At 45.8% G+C, this 13,209-nt stretch overlaps 1 protein-coding gene across 5 annotated transcripts in view; it reads left to right on the forward strand.

Annotated features, from left to right (window-relative positions):
* WDR33 (WD repeat domain 33) overlaps nt 1-13,209 on the forward strand; it is a 414,563-nt gene that overhangs the window by 66,026 nt on the left and 335,328 nt on the right. The gene's annotated exons all lie outside the window — the stretch shown is intronic.

A 13,209-nucleotide genomic window follows, 5' to 3' on the forward strand; every position in this document is an offset into this window, starting at 1 on the left:
ATTTAGTGCTTTTTTTTATACCGGCATTCCTGATACAGATCATATCATGTCGGTTTACAAGGAACCAGGGTTATAACATTAACATAGCGAAGAAAGGCAAAGGTTACAATAAAACAGGGGTAATGGAACTGGGGGAAGAAGCCAGAGCGGAAAGTAACTCGTTGACTATAACAAATTATTTACAGTGTGCTGAATGTTAGGTAATGGTAGTTAGGGCGGACCAGCGCTTAAGGAAAGGCTTGTTGAAACAACCAGGTCTTGAGTCTTTTTCTAAACGTCAACAGGCAGGGTTCCTGTCTGAGCTCAGGGGGAATAGCATTCCATATGGTTGGTCCCGCTGTAGAGAAGGTCCGTTCTCTAGTGACTAAATGATGGGTGAATTTGGTTAGGGGGCCGTGCAGGGATCCTTTGATAGGTCTTGAAGAGGTGTGGAGTCTGAGAGGGAATTGAAGGTCGATGGGGACTTGGTTGTGAATGGTTTTGTGAATGATGGTGAGGGACTTGTGTAAAATTCTAAAACTTATTGATAGCCAATGCAAATTTCTGAGGACTGGCGTGATGGTGATCTCTTCTGCAGGTATTGTTAAGATTTTGGCCGCCGCTTTTTGAGGCATCTGAAGAGGTTTGGTGGAGGAGGCGGGGAGACCTAGCAAAATTGAGTTGCAGTAGTCTTATCTTGGAGACTAGAACGGCTTGGAGGACAGTTCTGAAATCGTGAAAGTGCAGAAGCGGTTTAATTCTTTTTAGTACCTGCAGTTTATAGAAGCAGTTCTTGGTTGTGTGATTGATGAATTTTTTAAAATTCAGACGGTTGTCAATTAATACTCCCAGATCTCTTGCTTGGGTGACAAGGGTGTTGGGGTGTGTCAGTTGAGGGGTATCACTGTCGTCTGGGGAAATGAGGAGGAGTTCAGTCTTAGCTGAGTTGAGTATCAGGTTTAGGTTAGTGAGGAGGAGGTTGATCTCTTGGAGGCAATTGTCCCAGTACTTGTGTTTTTACAATGGATTCGGTTATGGGGATCAGGATTTGTACGTCGTCAGAGTAAAGATAGAGTTTTAGTTTTAGGCTTGTTAGCAGCTGGCACAGGGGAAGGAGGTAGATATTGAAGAGAGTGGGGGACAGGGAGGAGCCCTGAGGAACTCCTAGTGAGGAATTGATGCGAGGGGACTCTTTATTGTTGATTCTGACTTTGTAGCCTCTATTACTGAGGAAGGACTCGAACCGTCTGAAGGCGGTTCCTGTTATCCCAATGTCAGATAGTTGATTGAGGAGGATGGAATGGTTTACCGTGTTGAAAGCCACCGAGATGTCAAAAAGTACTAGTAAGAAGGAGTGTCCTTTGTCCAATCCCATGATGAGGTGGTCTGTTAGAGAGATGAGGAGGGTTTCGTGCTTAGTGATTTGCGGAATCCGTATTGAGTTGAGTGCAGTATTTTATGGTCTTCAAGATAATCTGAAAGTTGGGTGTTGACTAGTTTTTCCATAATCTTGGCTACAAAAGGCAGGTTGGAGATAGGGCGAAAATTGTTGGGTTCCCTTGGATCTAGGTACGTTTTTTTGAGAAGAGGTTTAAGAGAGGCGAGTTTTAGGGCGTCAGGGAAGGTTCCTTGTGATAGAGAGCAGTTTATAATATCAGCCAGAGGTTTGGAGAGAGTGTCTGGTACCAATAGGAGTAGTTTTGTTGGGATTTGGTCGTAGGGATGGGTAGAGGGTTTCATTTTCTTTATTAGGGATTCAATCTCCAGGGTGGTGGTAGGTTCAAATGATTCAAGTGAGATCCCCTTATTTGAGAAGTAGTAGGAACTAGGAGATGAGGTAGGGCTGGGGGGCAGGAGAGTTAAGAGGTTGGAGATTTTTCTTTGGGAGAAGGTTGCAAGTTCATTGGCTTTAGATTGTGCTTGGTCGTCAGGAATGGGCGGGGTGATGGTTTGTGTGAGTTCGGATACGTAGGAGAATAGTGCCTTGGCGTCTAATACGAGGTCGTGAATTCTGTGAGCGTAAAAATATTTTTGTCCGTAGGGTGGAGTTCCTGTAGAGGTGGAGGGTGGATTTGTAGGCAGCTAGTGTGCTGGGGCAGGGGGGCCTTGCTCCATTTGTTTTCTTTCTGTCTGAGGTTTTGCTAAGGTTTTCGGAGCTCATTGGAGAAGCACTGTTGTCTTCTGTGTAAGGTAGGATTGATTTTTTTGGTTGATAGCGGACATAATTTGTTAGCTACCGCTTCTGTGATGATGTGCCAAGAGAGTAGGGCTGAGTTGGGGTTTGAGACATCTAGATGAGGAAGTTCTTTGGCCAGGTGATTGCTGAGGACATCAGAAGTGCACGATCTCCTGTAGTGAAATGTGGATTGAAGGGGGTGTGTAGTGGGGCTTTCTTTCATTGTGAGGGTGGCAGAGATCAGGGAGTGGTCAGACCAGGGGACAGGAACGCAATTTGGGGGGGGGGGGGGGGGGGGGTGGGGGGGGAATGAGTGTGTGAGGCCAGAGTTTATGAAAATAAGGTCCAGGGTGTGGCCAGCTTTGTGGGTGGGCTTGTTGATAATTTGTTTGAAGCCCATGGCTGTAAGGGAGGTGAGAAATGCCTCACAATTAGTTGTGAGTGGGGTTGAATCAACGTGGAGGTTGAAATCCCCTAAGATCATAGCTGGGGAGTCCAGGTTTATATATTTTGCTATGATTTCTACAATGGGAGAGGCATCTGTGTCAAGAAGTCCTGGCGGAGCGTATATGAGGAGGATTTGGAGTTGGTCAGTTTTGAAAAGGCCTAATTCTAGTTTAGAGGCAGACTTGGTTGGGATTAGGGTTAGCCGCAGCTCTTTTTGGCAGCTAAAAGAAGGCCGCCGCCTCTTTTTTTTTTTTTTTTTTTTTTTTTGTCGGGGGAAGTGAGAAGAAGTCGTAAAGATGTGTGGGGAGTTGATTTATCAAGGCTATATCTGTTGGTTTAAGCCAGGTTTCCATTATAGCGCAGATGTCTGGCTTTGAGTTTAGGAGATAGTCGTTGAGGATATGCGATTTCTTAGTGAGAGATTGTGCATTGAAGAGTGTCAAGGAGAATAGTGCAAGACCTAGGAATTGAGTAATGGGGGAGATCATGATTGGAATGAGAGTCCTGGTAGAGCATGACTGTGGTTGCAAGGGTGTTTTTCCAGTGGTGAGGAGATGTAGTGTATTTGGATTTTCAGAAGGCGTTTGACAAAGTCCCTCATGAGAGGCTTCTACGAAAACTAAAAAGTCATGGGATAGGAGGCGATGTCCTTTCGTAGATTACAAACTGGTTAAGGGACAGGAAACAGAGAATAGGATTGGATGGTCAATTTTCTCAGTGGAAAGGGTAAACAGTGGAGTGCCTCAGGGATCTGTACTTGGACCAGTGCTTTTCAATATATATATATAAATGATCTGGAAAGGAATATGACGAGTGAGGTTATCAAATTTGCGGATGATAACAAAAATCACAAGCAGACTGTGATACATTGCAGGAGGACCTTGCGGGACTGGAGGATTGGGCATCCAAGTGGCAGATGAAATTTAATGTGGACAAGTGCAAGGTGTTGCATATGGGGAAAAATGGCCCTTGCTGTAGTTGCACGATGTTGGGTTCCATATTAGGAGCTACCACCCTGGAAAGAGATCTGGGCATTATAGTGGATAATACTTTGGAATCGTCGGCTCAGTGTGCTGCAGCAGTGAAAAAGGCAAATAGAATGTTGGGAATTGTTAGGAAGGGAATGGTTAATGGAACGGAGGGTGTCGTAGTGCCTCTGTATCGCTCCATGGTGGGACCGCGCCTTGAATGCTGTGTGCAGTTCTGGTCGCCGCATCTCAAAGGAGATGTGGTTGCGATGGAGAGGGTACAGAGAAGGGCAACCAGGATGATGGGGGGGATGGAACAGCTCCCCTGTGGGAAAAGGCTGAAGAGGTTGGGGCTGTTCGGCTTGGAGAGGAGACGGCTGAGGGGGGATATGATAGAGGTCTTTGAGATCATGAGAGGTCTTGAACGAGTAGATGTGACTCGGTTATTTGCACTTTCGAGTAATGGAAGGACTAGGTGGCATTCCATGAAGTTAGCAAGTAACACATTTAAGACTAATCGGAGAAAGTTCTTTTTCACTCAATGCGCAGTAAAGCTCTGGAATTTGTTGCCAGAGGAGGTGGTTAGTGCAGTTGGTGTAGCTGGGTTCAAAAAAGGTTTGGATAAGTTCTTGGAGAAGTCCATTAATGGCTATTAATCAATTATACTTAGGGAATAGCCACTGCTATTAATTGCATCAGTAGCATGGGTGGTTCTTAGTGTTTTGGTAATTGCCAGGTTCTTGTGGCCTGGTTTTGGCCTCTGTTGGAAACAGGATGTTGGGCTTGGTGGACCCTTGGTCTGACCCAGCATGGCAATTTCTTATGTTCTTATGTGGTGTAGAATGGGGATTGGGAAGCCTAGTGTCATGTTTCTCTTGTTGTGAAGAAGGAAAGAGGATGAATGCTGGTGGAGGATGAATGCTGGAAGGGAGTCTGTCAGCTGGGGAGCTGGCGGAGGATGAATGCTGGAAGGGAGTCCGTCAACTGGTGAGCTGGTAGAGGATGAGTGCTGGAAGAGAATCCGAATGTTGTAGTGCTGGGAAATGGATGCATGGTGGAGGGGGGCCCCTGCCCTGGGTCCTGGGATGCATTAAGGGGCGCACTAAGGGGCATTTAGTTTCTTGTATGATCTTATCCTGTTGGACTTTATACCCTCCTTGACATAAAGTGCCACACCCCCACCAAGTTGATCCTCCCTATCATTGCGATATAATTTGTACCCTTATAGAGCACTGTCCCATTGGTTATTCTCCTTCCGCCAGGTCTCTGAGATGCCAATTATGTGTCTCTCATCATTCACTGCTAAATACTCTAACTCTCCCATCTTACGTCTTAGATTTCTGGCATTGGCATACAGACATTTCAAAGTGCATTTTTTGTTTGATCTCTGGAGGATCTTTCCTTTGTGGGATACATAAAAACCTTGGCAGAATCAGTGCCTTCCCCCTTTTAACAGAAGAGGACACCAGGCACAAGTTGCTTGAGATTCTGCAGTTCATGGATGCTACAAAAGAGATAGTGGCGGTGCCAGTCTGACATCTTCAAAGAGCTGGTAACCTGCCTTTGGGAACACCCTATCTAGGTGCCACTGGTTAACTGTAAGACGGATGCAGTGTACCTAGTTCAGCTGTTCACTGGGTTTGAGCACCATCAGCTCCCCCATCAATCGGTGCTGGTAGTCAGCCTTGAAGAAGGCAAAGAGGATCCGTAAACATTCCTTGGCTCCCCCAGGGTGGGAGCATAGGGCTGTCGATGCCCTTGGACACCGTGTATTTCAGGGCATTATGTTAACTGCCCAGATTGCTTGCTACCAATTGTACATGGGGCAGAACTCCAGGAACCTGTGGAAACAGGCCCTTGAATTTAGTGAGTGCCTGCCACAACAATTCCAGGAGAATTTCCAGAAAATTGTCCAGCAGGACTTGGAGTGTGATAAGCAGTGGTTCACTCTGCTTATGACATCTTCAAGACAGCCATGAGGACCACTGCAGTGGGCATAGGAACTCCCCCCAGCAGTCGAGGGTGTGCTCCAACTCTTTACAGACTGATGACTCCCCATAACATCAGACCTCTGGGTCCTGTCCATCATCCATCAGGGGTGTACAGGTTGCACTTCCAACGAGTACCACCCCATTCACCTCAGTGTCTTTGGTGGGGAGAGTCAGGGGACCTCCAAATCCTTCGGGTAGAGCTCTCTGCTCTCGTAATGGCTCAGGCTGTTGAACCGGTTCCACCCAGTCAGCACGACAAAGGTTCTACTGCAGGTATTTTCTAATCCCCAAGAAGATGAGGGTACTCTGGCCCATTTTGGACCTGAGGGCCCTAAACGTTTCTTGGTAAAGGAGAAGTTCAAAATGGTCTCACTGGGCACCTTGATTACCCTTCTGAAAGCGGGAGACTGGCTCTGCTCCCTAGATCTAAAAGACTCATACGCCTATATACCCATCTTTCTGACAGATCGGCAATACCTTCAATTCCTGGTTGACGGGAGTCATTACCAGTATCCCATTCTACCCTTTGGCCTGGCATCTGCACCCCAAGTCTTTACCAAGTGTCTGGCAGTTGTAGGTGATTATCTTCGGAGAAGGGGGATCCATGTCTTCCCATTCCTTGACGACTGGGTCATCAAAAGATAGGGATAGGGGGCACAGAGTGCCCTGCGCACTTGGATCCAAATTTTGGAAACCCTGGGATTTCTGATCAACTATCCCAAATCCCATCTCAAACTGTCCTTGCAACTGAATTTCATTGAGGCTCGGCTGGACACTTCCCAGGCAAAGATTTTCCTGCTTCGGGACAGGGCAGAGACCCTCATGGCCTTGCTCAAACGGTCGCTCCATGCTTTCATGTCTTGGCGCACCAGTTCATCCGCTTGCTGAGCCACATGGCAGTGACGGTGCATGTCATCTCCTTTGCTTGCCTGCACATGCGCAGGGCACAATGGACACTTCTCTTCCAATGGTGCTAGGCTTCGCAAGACCTGTGCGTGTTCTAATCACCACACAGCTACGTCAGTCCCTTCGGTGGTGGGCAACTCCCACCTACCTAGAAAAGGGAATCCCCTCTAGAGTCCACATCCCCAAGTCACTCTCACCACAAACATGTCTCGGATGGGGTGCACACCTGGCGCGTCTCCATACCCAGGGTCTTTGTTCTGCTCAAGAATCACAGCCTCAAATCAACTTCCTGGAGCTGTGTGCGATTCACTATGCACTCCAAGGTATTCAGAGAGCGGCTCCTGAACAAAGTAGTTTTTGTTCAGACCGGCAATCAGGTAGCTATGTGGTATCTGAACAAATGGGGGAACGTCTGTCAGGAGGCAGTCCACATTTGTTTGTGGGCCATTGACAACGGCGGCGTCCTCAGAGCAGTGTATATCCCAGGGGTGGACAACACCCTGGTGGACTCCATGAGCCGTGCCTTTAGACCTCATGAGTGGTCACTCAGTCAAGAGGTGGCGAAGAAGATCTTTCGCTCATGGGGGACCCCAGACACAGACCTGTTCGCTTCTCTGGAAAACAGGAAGGTGAACCGCTTCTGCTCCTGAGGCCAGAGGAGCAGTGGATTGTTGGTGGGCACATTCTCGATTCACTGGGGCACCGGGCTGCTGTATGCTTAGCTGCCCCTTCCCCTCATCTCGAAAATACTCCAGAAGCTTCAGCAGATTCAGGCTTCCATGATCCTGATTGCCCCCTTTTGGCCCCATCGGGCCTGGTTTCCAACCCTGCGGGATCTAGCCTCGCAGCCCCCGATCTGACTGGTGATGGCCTCAGACCTAATTACCCAGGACCTGGGCAGGCTCTGTCATCTCAGCCTGCAAGCCTTGGCCCTCATGGCTTGGATGTTGACCGGGTGACTCTGCAGGCCCTTGGCCTCTCGGAAGGGGTATCGAGAGTTAGTCTGGAGTCCAGAATACCATCTACCAGAAAATTTCACAATATGAAATGGAAGAGGTTTTCTGCTTGGTGTGAAGGGCACAGTCTGGACCCCCTTCTCCTGCTCCCTTCCCGCACTCTTGTACTATCTGTTTTCCCTTTCCGAATCCAGTCTTCAACCACATCGGTGAGGGTTCATCTTAGCGCCATAGGGGCTTACTGGGGATGTGGGTGGTTCTGCCATTTTCTCCCACCCACTTGTGGGGCGGTTCATGAGGGGCTTATTGCAACTGAAGCCCCCCACTCACCCTCCATCAGTTTCCTGGGATCTCTACGTCATCCTGTCGCAACTCATGAAATCAGTTTGAACCATTACGTTCACTTGACCTGAAGTACCTCTCCTGGAAGGTTATCTTCTTGATCGCAGTGACATCTGCTCGCAGGTTCAGTGAACTGCAAGCCCTAGTTTCGTATCCACCTTATACGAAATTCTGTCACGACTGAGTGGTCCTCTGGACACACCCAAAGTTCCTTCCCAAGGTGGTTTCAGAGTTCCATCTCAACCAGTCCATTGTGTTGCCTTCCTTTTTCCCAAGGCCTCACACTCACCGGGATGAACGGGCTCTCCACACTCTAGATTGCAAGAGAGTGCTAGCTTTCTACTTAGAGCGGACAGTGCCTCAGTGCCTTTCCACTCAGCTGTTTCTCTCCTTTGACAAGAACAGAGTGGGGGCGGGGGGGGGGGGGGGTGCAGTCTCCAAGCAGACTTTATCCCATTGGATTGCAGACTGCATTGCCTTCTGCTATGCACAGGCAGACCTGCAGCTTGACAGTCCATGTCAGGGCTCACTCAGTGTAAGCCATGCCGGCCTCGGTGGCTCATTTGTGTGCAGTCCCTGTTCACGAAATCTGCAGAGCAGCAACCTGGAGTTCTGCCACACGTTCGCCTCACATTATTTCATGGACAAGGATGGCTGGCAAGACAGTCTATTCAGACAATTGTCCTCCGTAATCTCTTCCAGCCACGAAAACCCAACTCTCCCTCCGTGGGCCCTTTTCTTGGGTGCATGCCTGCTTCTATGGTTGTTACAGTTCTAGTTGCTGTGCATGTTGGCACTGGTTCTTTGCTGCACATGTTCGGAGTGGCCTGGAGCTACTTAGTCACCCATTTGTGAGGATACCATCCTGCTTGTTCTTGAAGAAAGAAGAGTTGCTTACCTGTAGTAATTGTTCTCCAAGGACAGCAGGATGTCCTTGGAGAACCATTACTACACAAAACCCGCCTGCCACCCCGCAGAATTGGGTTCTCTTGGTTTGTTTTATTTTTTGCATACTCTGTTTTAAGACTGAAGAGGGACCCTGCATGGATGCATGGTTAACGGCATGCTGGGCATGCTCAGTGTGCCAGTCAGACTTTCTAGAAACTTTGACAAAAGTTTTCTGTGCCAAGCTCCATTGGATAATGTCACCATGTCTGAGGACTAACATCCTGCTGTTCTTGGAGAACACGTGTTACAGGTAAGCAGCTCTGCTTTATCTCCAGGACAATGCTACCACTGTTATGTCCTGTTTCTCCTAGAGAGAGAGCATGTGCATATCAGAGCAAGGTTGAAAGAGGGGAAAAATTGATTTCCCAGTCAAATCAAAGCAGCAGGTGCATAGCACTAAGAGGATTCGACAGCGGAAAACATTATATACTGGTTTTACTGGATTTATCAGCAGCATTTGACACAGTTAATCACAAAATACCAATAAAAAGGCTTGAGGAAATAGGACTACATGGTAAAACTATCACATGGTTCAGGTCATATCTAAATAACAGAACATTTCAAGTACAAATTAAAAACACACTATCTGAAAAAATTACCCTAAAAACTGGAGTTCCACAAGGGTCAGCACTCTCAGCTACTCTTTTTAACATATATCTACTTTCACTATGCCATCTCCTCGCAGGACTAGGAATCATACACTTTTTACGTCGATGACATTCAATTAATCCTACCAATTGAAGACACTATTGAAAAAACAATGAGTTTAGCCATTATGTATCTAGACATAATAAAACAACTACTAAACCAAATGGAGCTAATAATTAACATCGATAAAACTGAATTCATACACTTAAAAAGAAAGAGCATGAACATTACACAAACTCCAATAATTCCGAAAAGTAACCAAAAAATTGAATTAGCCGAGAAAGTACGCAACCTAGGAGTTATAATTGACACAGAGCTAAACCTTAAACAACACATAACACTAAAAGTTAAAGAAGGGTATTTATTATTTTATTTATTTATTTATGAGCTTTTATATACCGGCATTCGTTGGACACATCATGTCGGTTTACAAGTAACTGGGAACGAGGAAATTACAATGAACGAAGATAAAGGGCTGGCTATAAGGGGAGGGTGGGGGGGGGGGGGGGCAAGAACGAGAACTAGGGGATGGAGGGGGGGGGGAAGAGTGAAGAGGGAGATGGAAAACCAAAATTATTAAATCAACATCGAAAACTGTGTCACAAAGATCACAAGCATGTCACAAATGGGTTAAACATTGCAGAATATGAACAGTCAAGGCGACACAGTATAAACCTATGTATAGGCAAAGGCAATTTGCATGGCTGAATGGGAGGGTAATACAGGGGTGAAAGTGCTAGGGGGGGTGGGATGATAAAGGAGCTATGGTGGTTCAATGGAGATCACTGTTTGAGTTTGATTAGTGTCAGGTTAGGCCAGTTTGAACAGCCATGTCTTGATTCCTTTTTTGAATCGGTTTAGGGAAGGTTCTAAATGGAGATCAGCAGGGAGGGAATTCCAGAGGATGGGGCCAGCAATGGAGAAGGCCCTTTCTCTGGTGGTAGTGAGGCGTGCAGTTTTGATGGGGTATGAAGGGTACCTGCAAGGAAGATTCTGGTAGGGCGGTTAGAGGATCTAAAGCGTGGCATTTCTTCGAGCCAGGGGGAATTATTTTTGTGAAGTGTGTTGTGTAGGATGGTAAGTGCTTTGTATTGGGTGCGGAAAGAGATGGGGAGCCAGTGCAGATCTTTTAGTATGGGGGTGATGTGGTCCCTTTTATGGGTGTTGGTTATGACTCTCGCCATGGCGTTTTGCAGGATTTGTAGGGGTTTGATGGTGGAAGCAGGGAGGCCTATGAGGAGGGAGTTGCAGTAGTCCAGTTTTGATAGGGTGGTTGTCTGCAGAACTGTACGGAAGTCGTGGGCGTAGAGGAGGGGTTTAAGCTTTTTAAGAATGTGGAGTTTGTAGAAACCCCCTTTCAAAAGGGAAACTTTGATAAAATGAGAAAAATTGTTAGAAAAAAACTGAAAGGAGCAGCTACAAAAGTAAAAAATGTCCAAGGGCGTGGTCATTGTTAAAAAATACCATTCTAGAAGCACAGTCCAGATGTATTCCACACATTAAGAAAGGTGGAAAGAAGGCAAAACGATTACCGGCATGGTTAAAAGGGGAGGTGAAAGAAGCTATTTTAGCCAAAAGATCTTCATTCAAAAATTGGAAGAAGGATCCAACAGAAGAAAATAGGATAAAGCATAAACATTGGCAAGTTAAATGTAAGACATTGATAAGACAGGCTAAGAGAGAATTTGAAAAGAAGTTGGCTGTAGAGGCAAAAACTCACAGTAAAAACTTTTAAATATATCCGAAGCAGAAAGCCTGTGAGGGAGTCAGTTGGACCGTTAGATGATCGAGGGGTTAAAGGGGCACTTAGAGAAGATAAGGCCATCGCGGAAAGATTAAATGATTTCTTTGCTTCGGTGTTTACTGAAGAGGATGTTGGGGAGGTACCCGTAATGGAGAAGGTTTTCATGGGTAATGATTCAGATGGACTGAATCAAATCACGGTGAACCTAGAAGATGTGGTAGGCCTGATTGACAAACTGAAGAGTAGTAAATCACCTGGACCGGATGGTATACACCCCAGAGTTCTGAAGGAACTAAAAAATGAAATTTCAGACCTATTAGTAAAAATTTGTAACTTATCATTAAAATCATCCATTGTACCTGAAGACTGGAGGATAGCAAATGTAACCCCAATATTTAAAAAGGGCTCCAGGGGCGATCCGGGAAACTACAGACCGGTTAGCCTGACTTCAGTGCCAGGAAAAATAGTGGAAAGTGTTCTAAACATCAAAATCACAGAACATATAGAAAGACATGGTTTAATGGAACAAAGTCAGCATGGCTTTACCCAGGGCAAGTCTTGCCTCACAAATCTGCTTCACTTTTTTGAAGGAGTTAATAAACATGTGGATAAAGGTGAACCGGTAGATATAGTATACTTGGATTTTCAGAAGGCGTTTGACAAAGTTCCTCATGAGAGGCTTCTAGGAAAAGTAAAAAGTCATGGGATAGGTGGCGAGGTCCTTTCGTGGATTGCAAACTGGCTAAAAGACAGGAAACAGAGAGTAGGATTAAATGGGCAATTTTCTCAGTGGAAGGGAGTGGACAGTGGAGTGCCTCAGGGATCTGTATTGGGACCCTTACTGTTCAATATATTTATAAATGATCTGGAAAGAAATACGACGAGTGAGATAATCAAATTTGCAGATGACACAAAATTGTTCAGAGTAGTTAAATCACAAGCAGATTGTGATAAATTCCAGGAAGACCTTGTGAGACTGGAAAATTGGGCATCCAAATGGCAGATGAAATTTAATGTGGATAAGTGCAAGGTGATGCATATAGGGAAAAATAACCCATGCTATAATTACACAATGTTGGGTTCCATATTAGGTGCTACAACCCAAGAAAGAGATCTAGGTGTCATAGTGGATAACACATTGAAATCGTCGGTTCAGTGTGCTGCGGCAGTCAAAAAAGCAAACAGAATGTTGGGAATTATTAGAAAAGGAATGATGAATAAAACGGAAAATGTCATAATGCCTCTGTATCGCTCCATGGTGAGACCGCACCTTGAATACTGTGTACAATTCTGGTCGCCGCATCTCAAAAAAGATATAATTGCGATGGAGAAGGTACAGAGAAGGGCTACCAAAATGATAAGGGGAATGGAACAACTCCCCTATGAGGAAAGACTAAAGAGGTTAGGACTTTTCAGCTTGGAGAAGAGACGACTGAGGGGGGATATGATAGAGGTGTTTAAAATCATGAGAGGTCTAGAACGGGTAGATGTGAATCGGTTATTTACTCTTTCGGATAGTAGAAAGACTAGGGGACACTCCATGAAGTTAGCATGGGGCACATTTAAAACTAATCGGAGAAAGTTCTTTTTTACTCAACACACAATTAAACTCTGGAATTTGTTGCCAGAGAATGTGGTTCGTGCAGTTAGTATAGCTGTGTTTAAAAAAGGATTGGATAAGTTCTTGGAGGAGAAGTCCATTACCTGCTATTAAGTTCACTTAGAGAATAGCCACTGCCATTAGCAATGGTTACATGGAATAGACTTAGTTTTTGGGTACTTGCCAGGTTCTTATGGCCTGGATTGGCCACTGTTGGAAACAGGATGCTGGGCTTGATGGACCCTTGGTCTGATCCAGTATGGCATTTTCTTATGTTCTTCTTATGTTCTTATGATTTAATGTAGGGTTTGAAGCTTAGGTGTTGGTCTAGGGAGACACCTAGGTCTCTTACAGAGAGCAGAGGAGTCTGGATTTGAAAGGTTTGGTGGAGAGTATAGTCTGGTAGATTAGAAAGGATGAGGATTTCTGTTTTTGAGGCATTGAGCGCAAGGTGGAGGTTGGAGAGAAGGGAGTTAATAGATATAAGGCATGTATCCCAGAATT

The sequence above is a fragment of the Rhinatrema bivittatum genome, chromosome 9 (assembly GCF_901001135.1).
Source record: "Rhinatrema bivittatum chromosome 9, aRhiBiv1.1, whole genome shotgun sequence".
NCBI lineage: Eukaryota > Metazoa > Chordata > Amphibia > Gymnophiona > Rhinatrematidae > Rhinatrema > Rhinatrema bivittatum.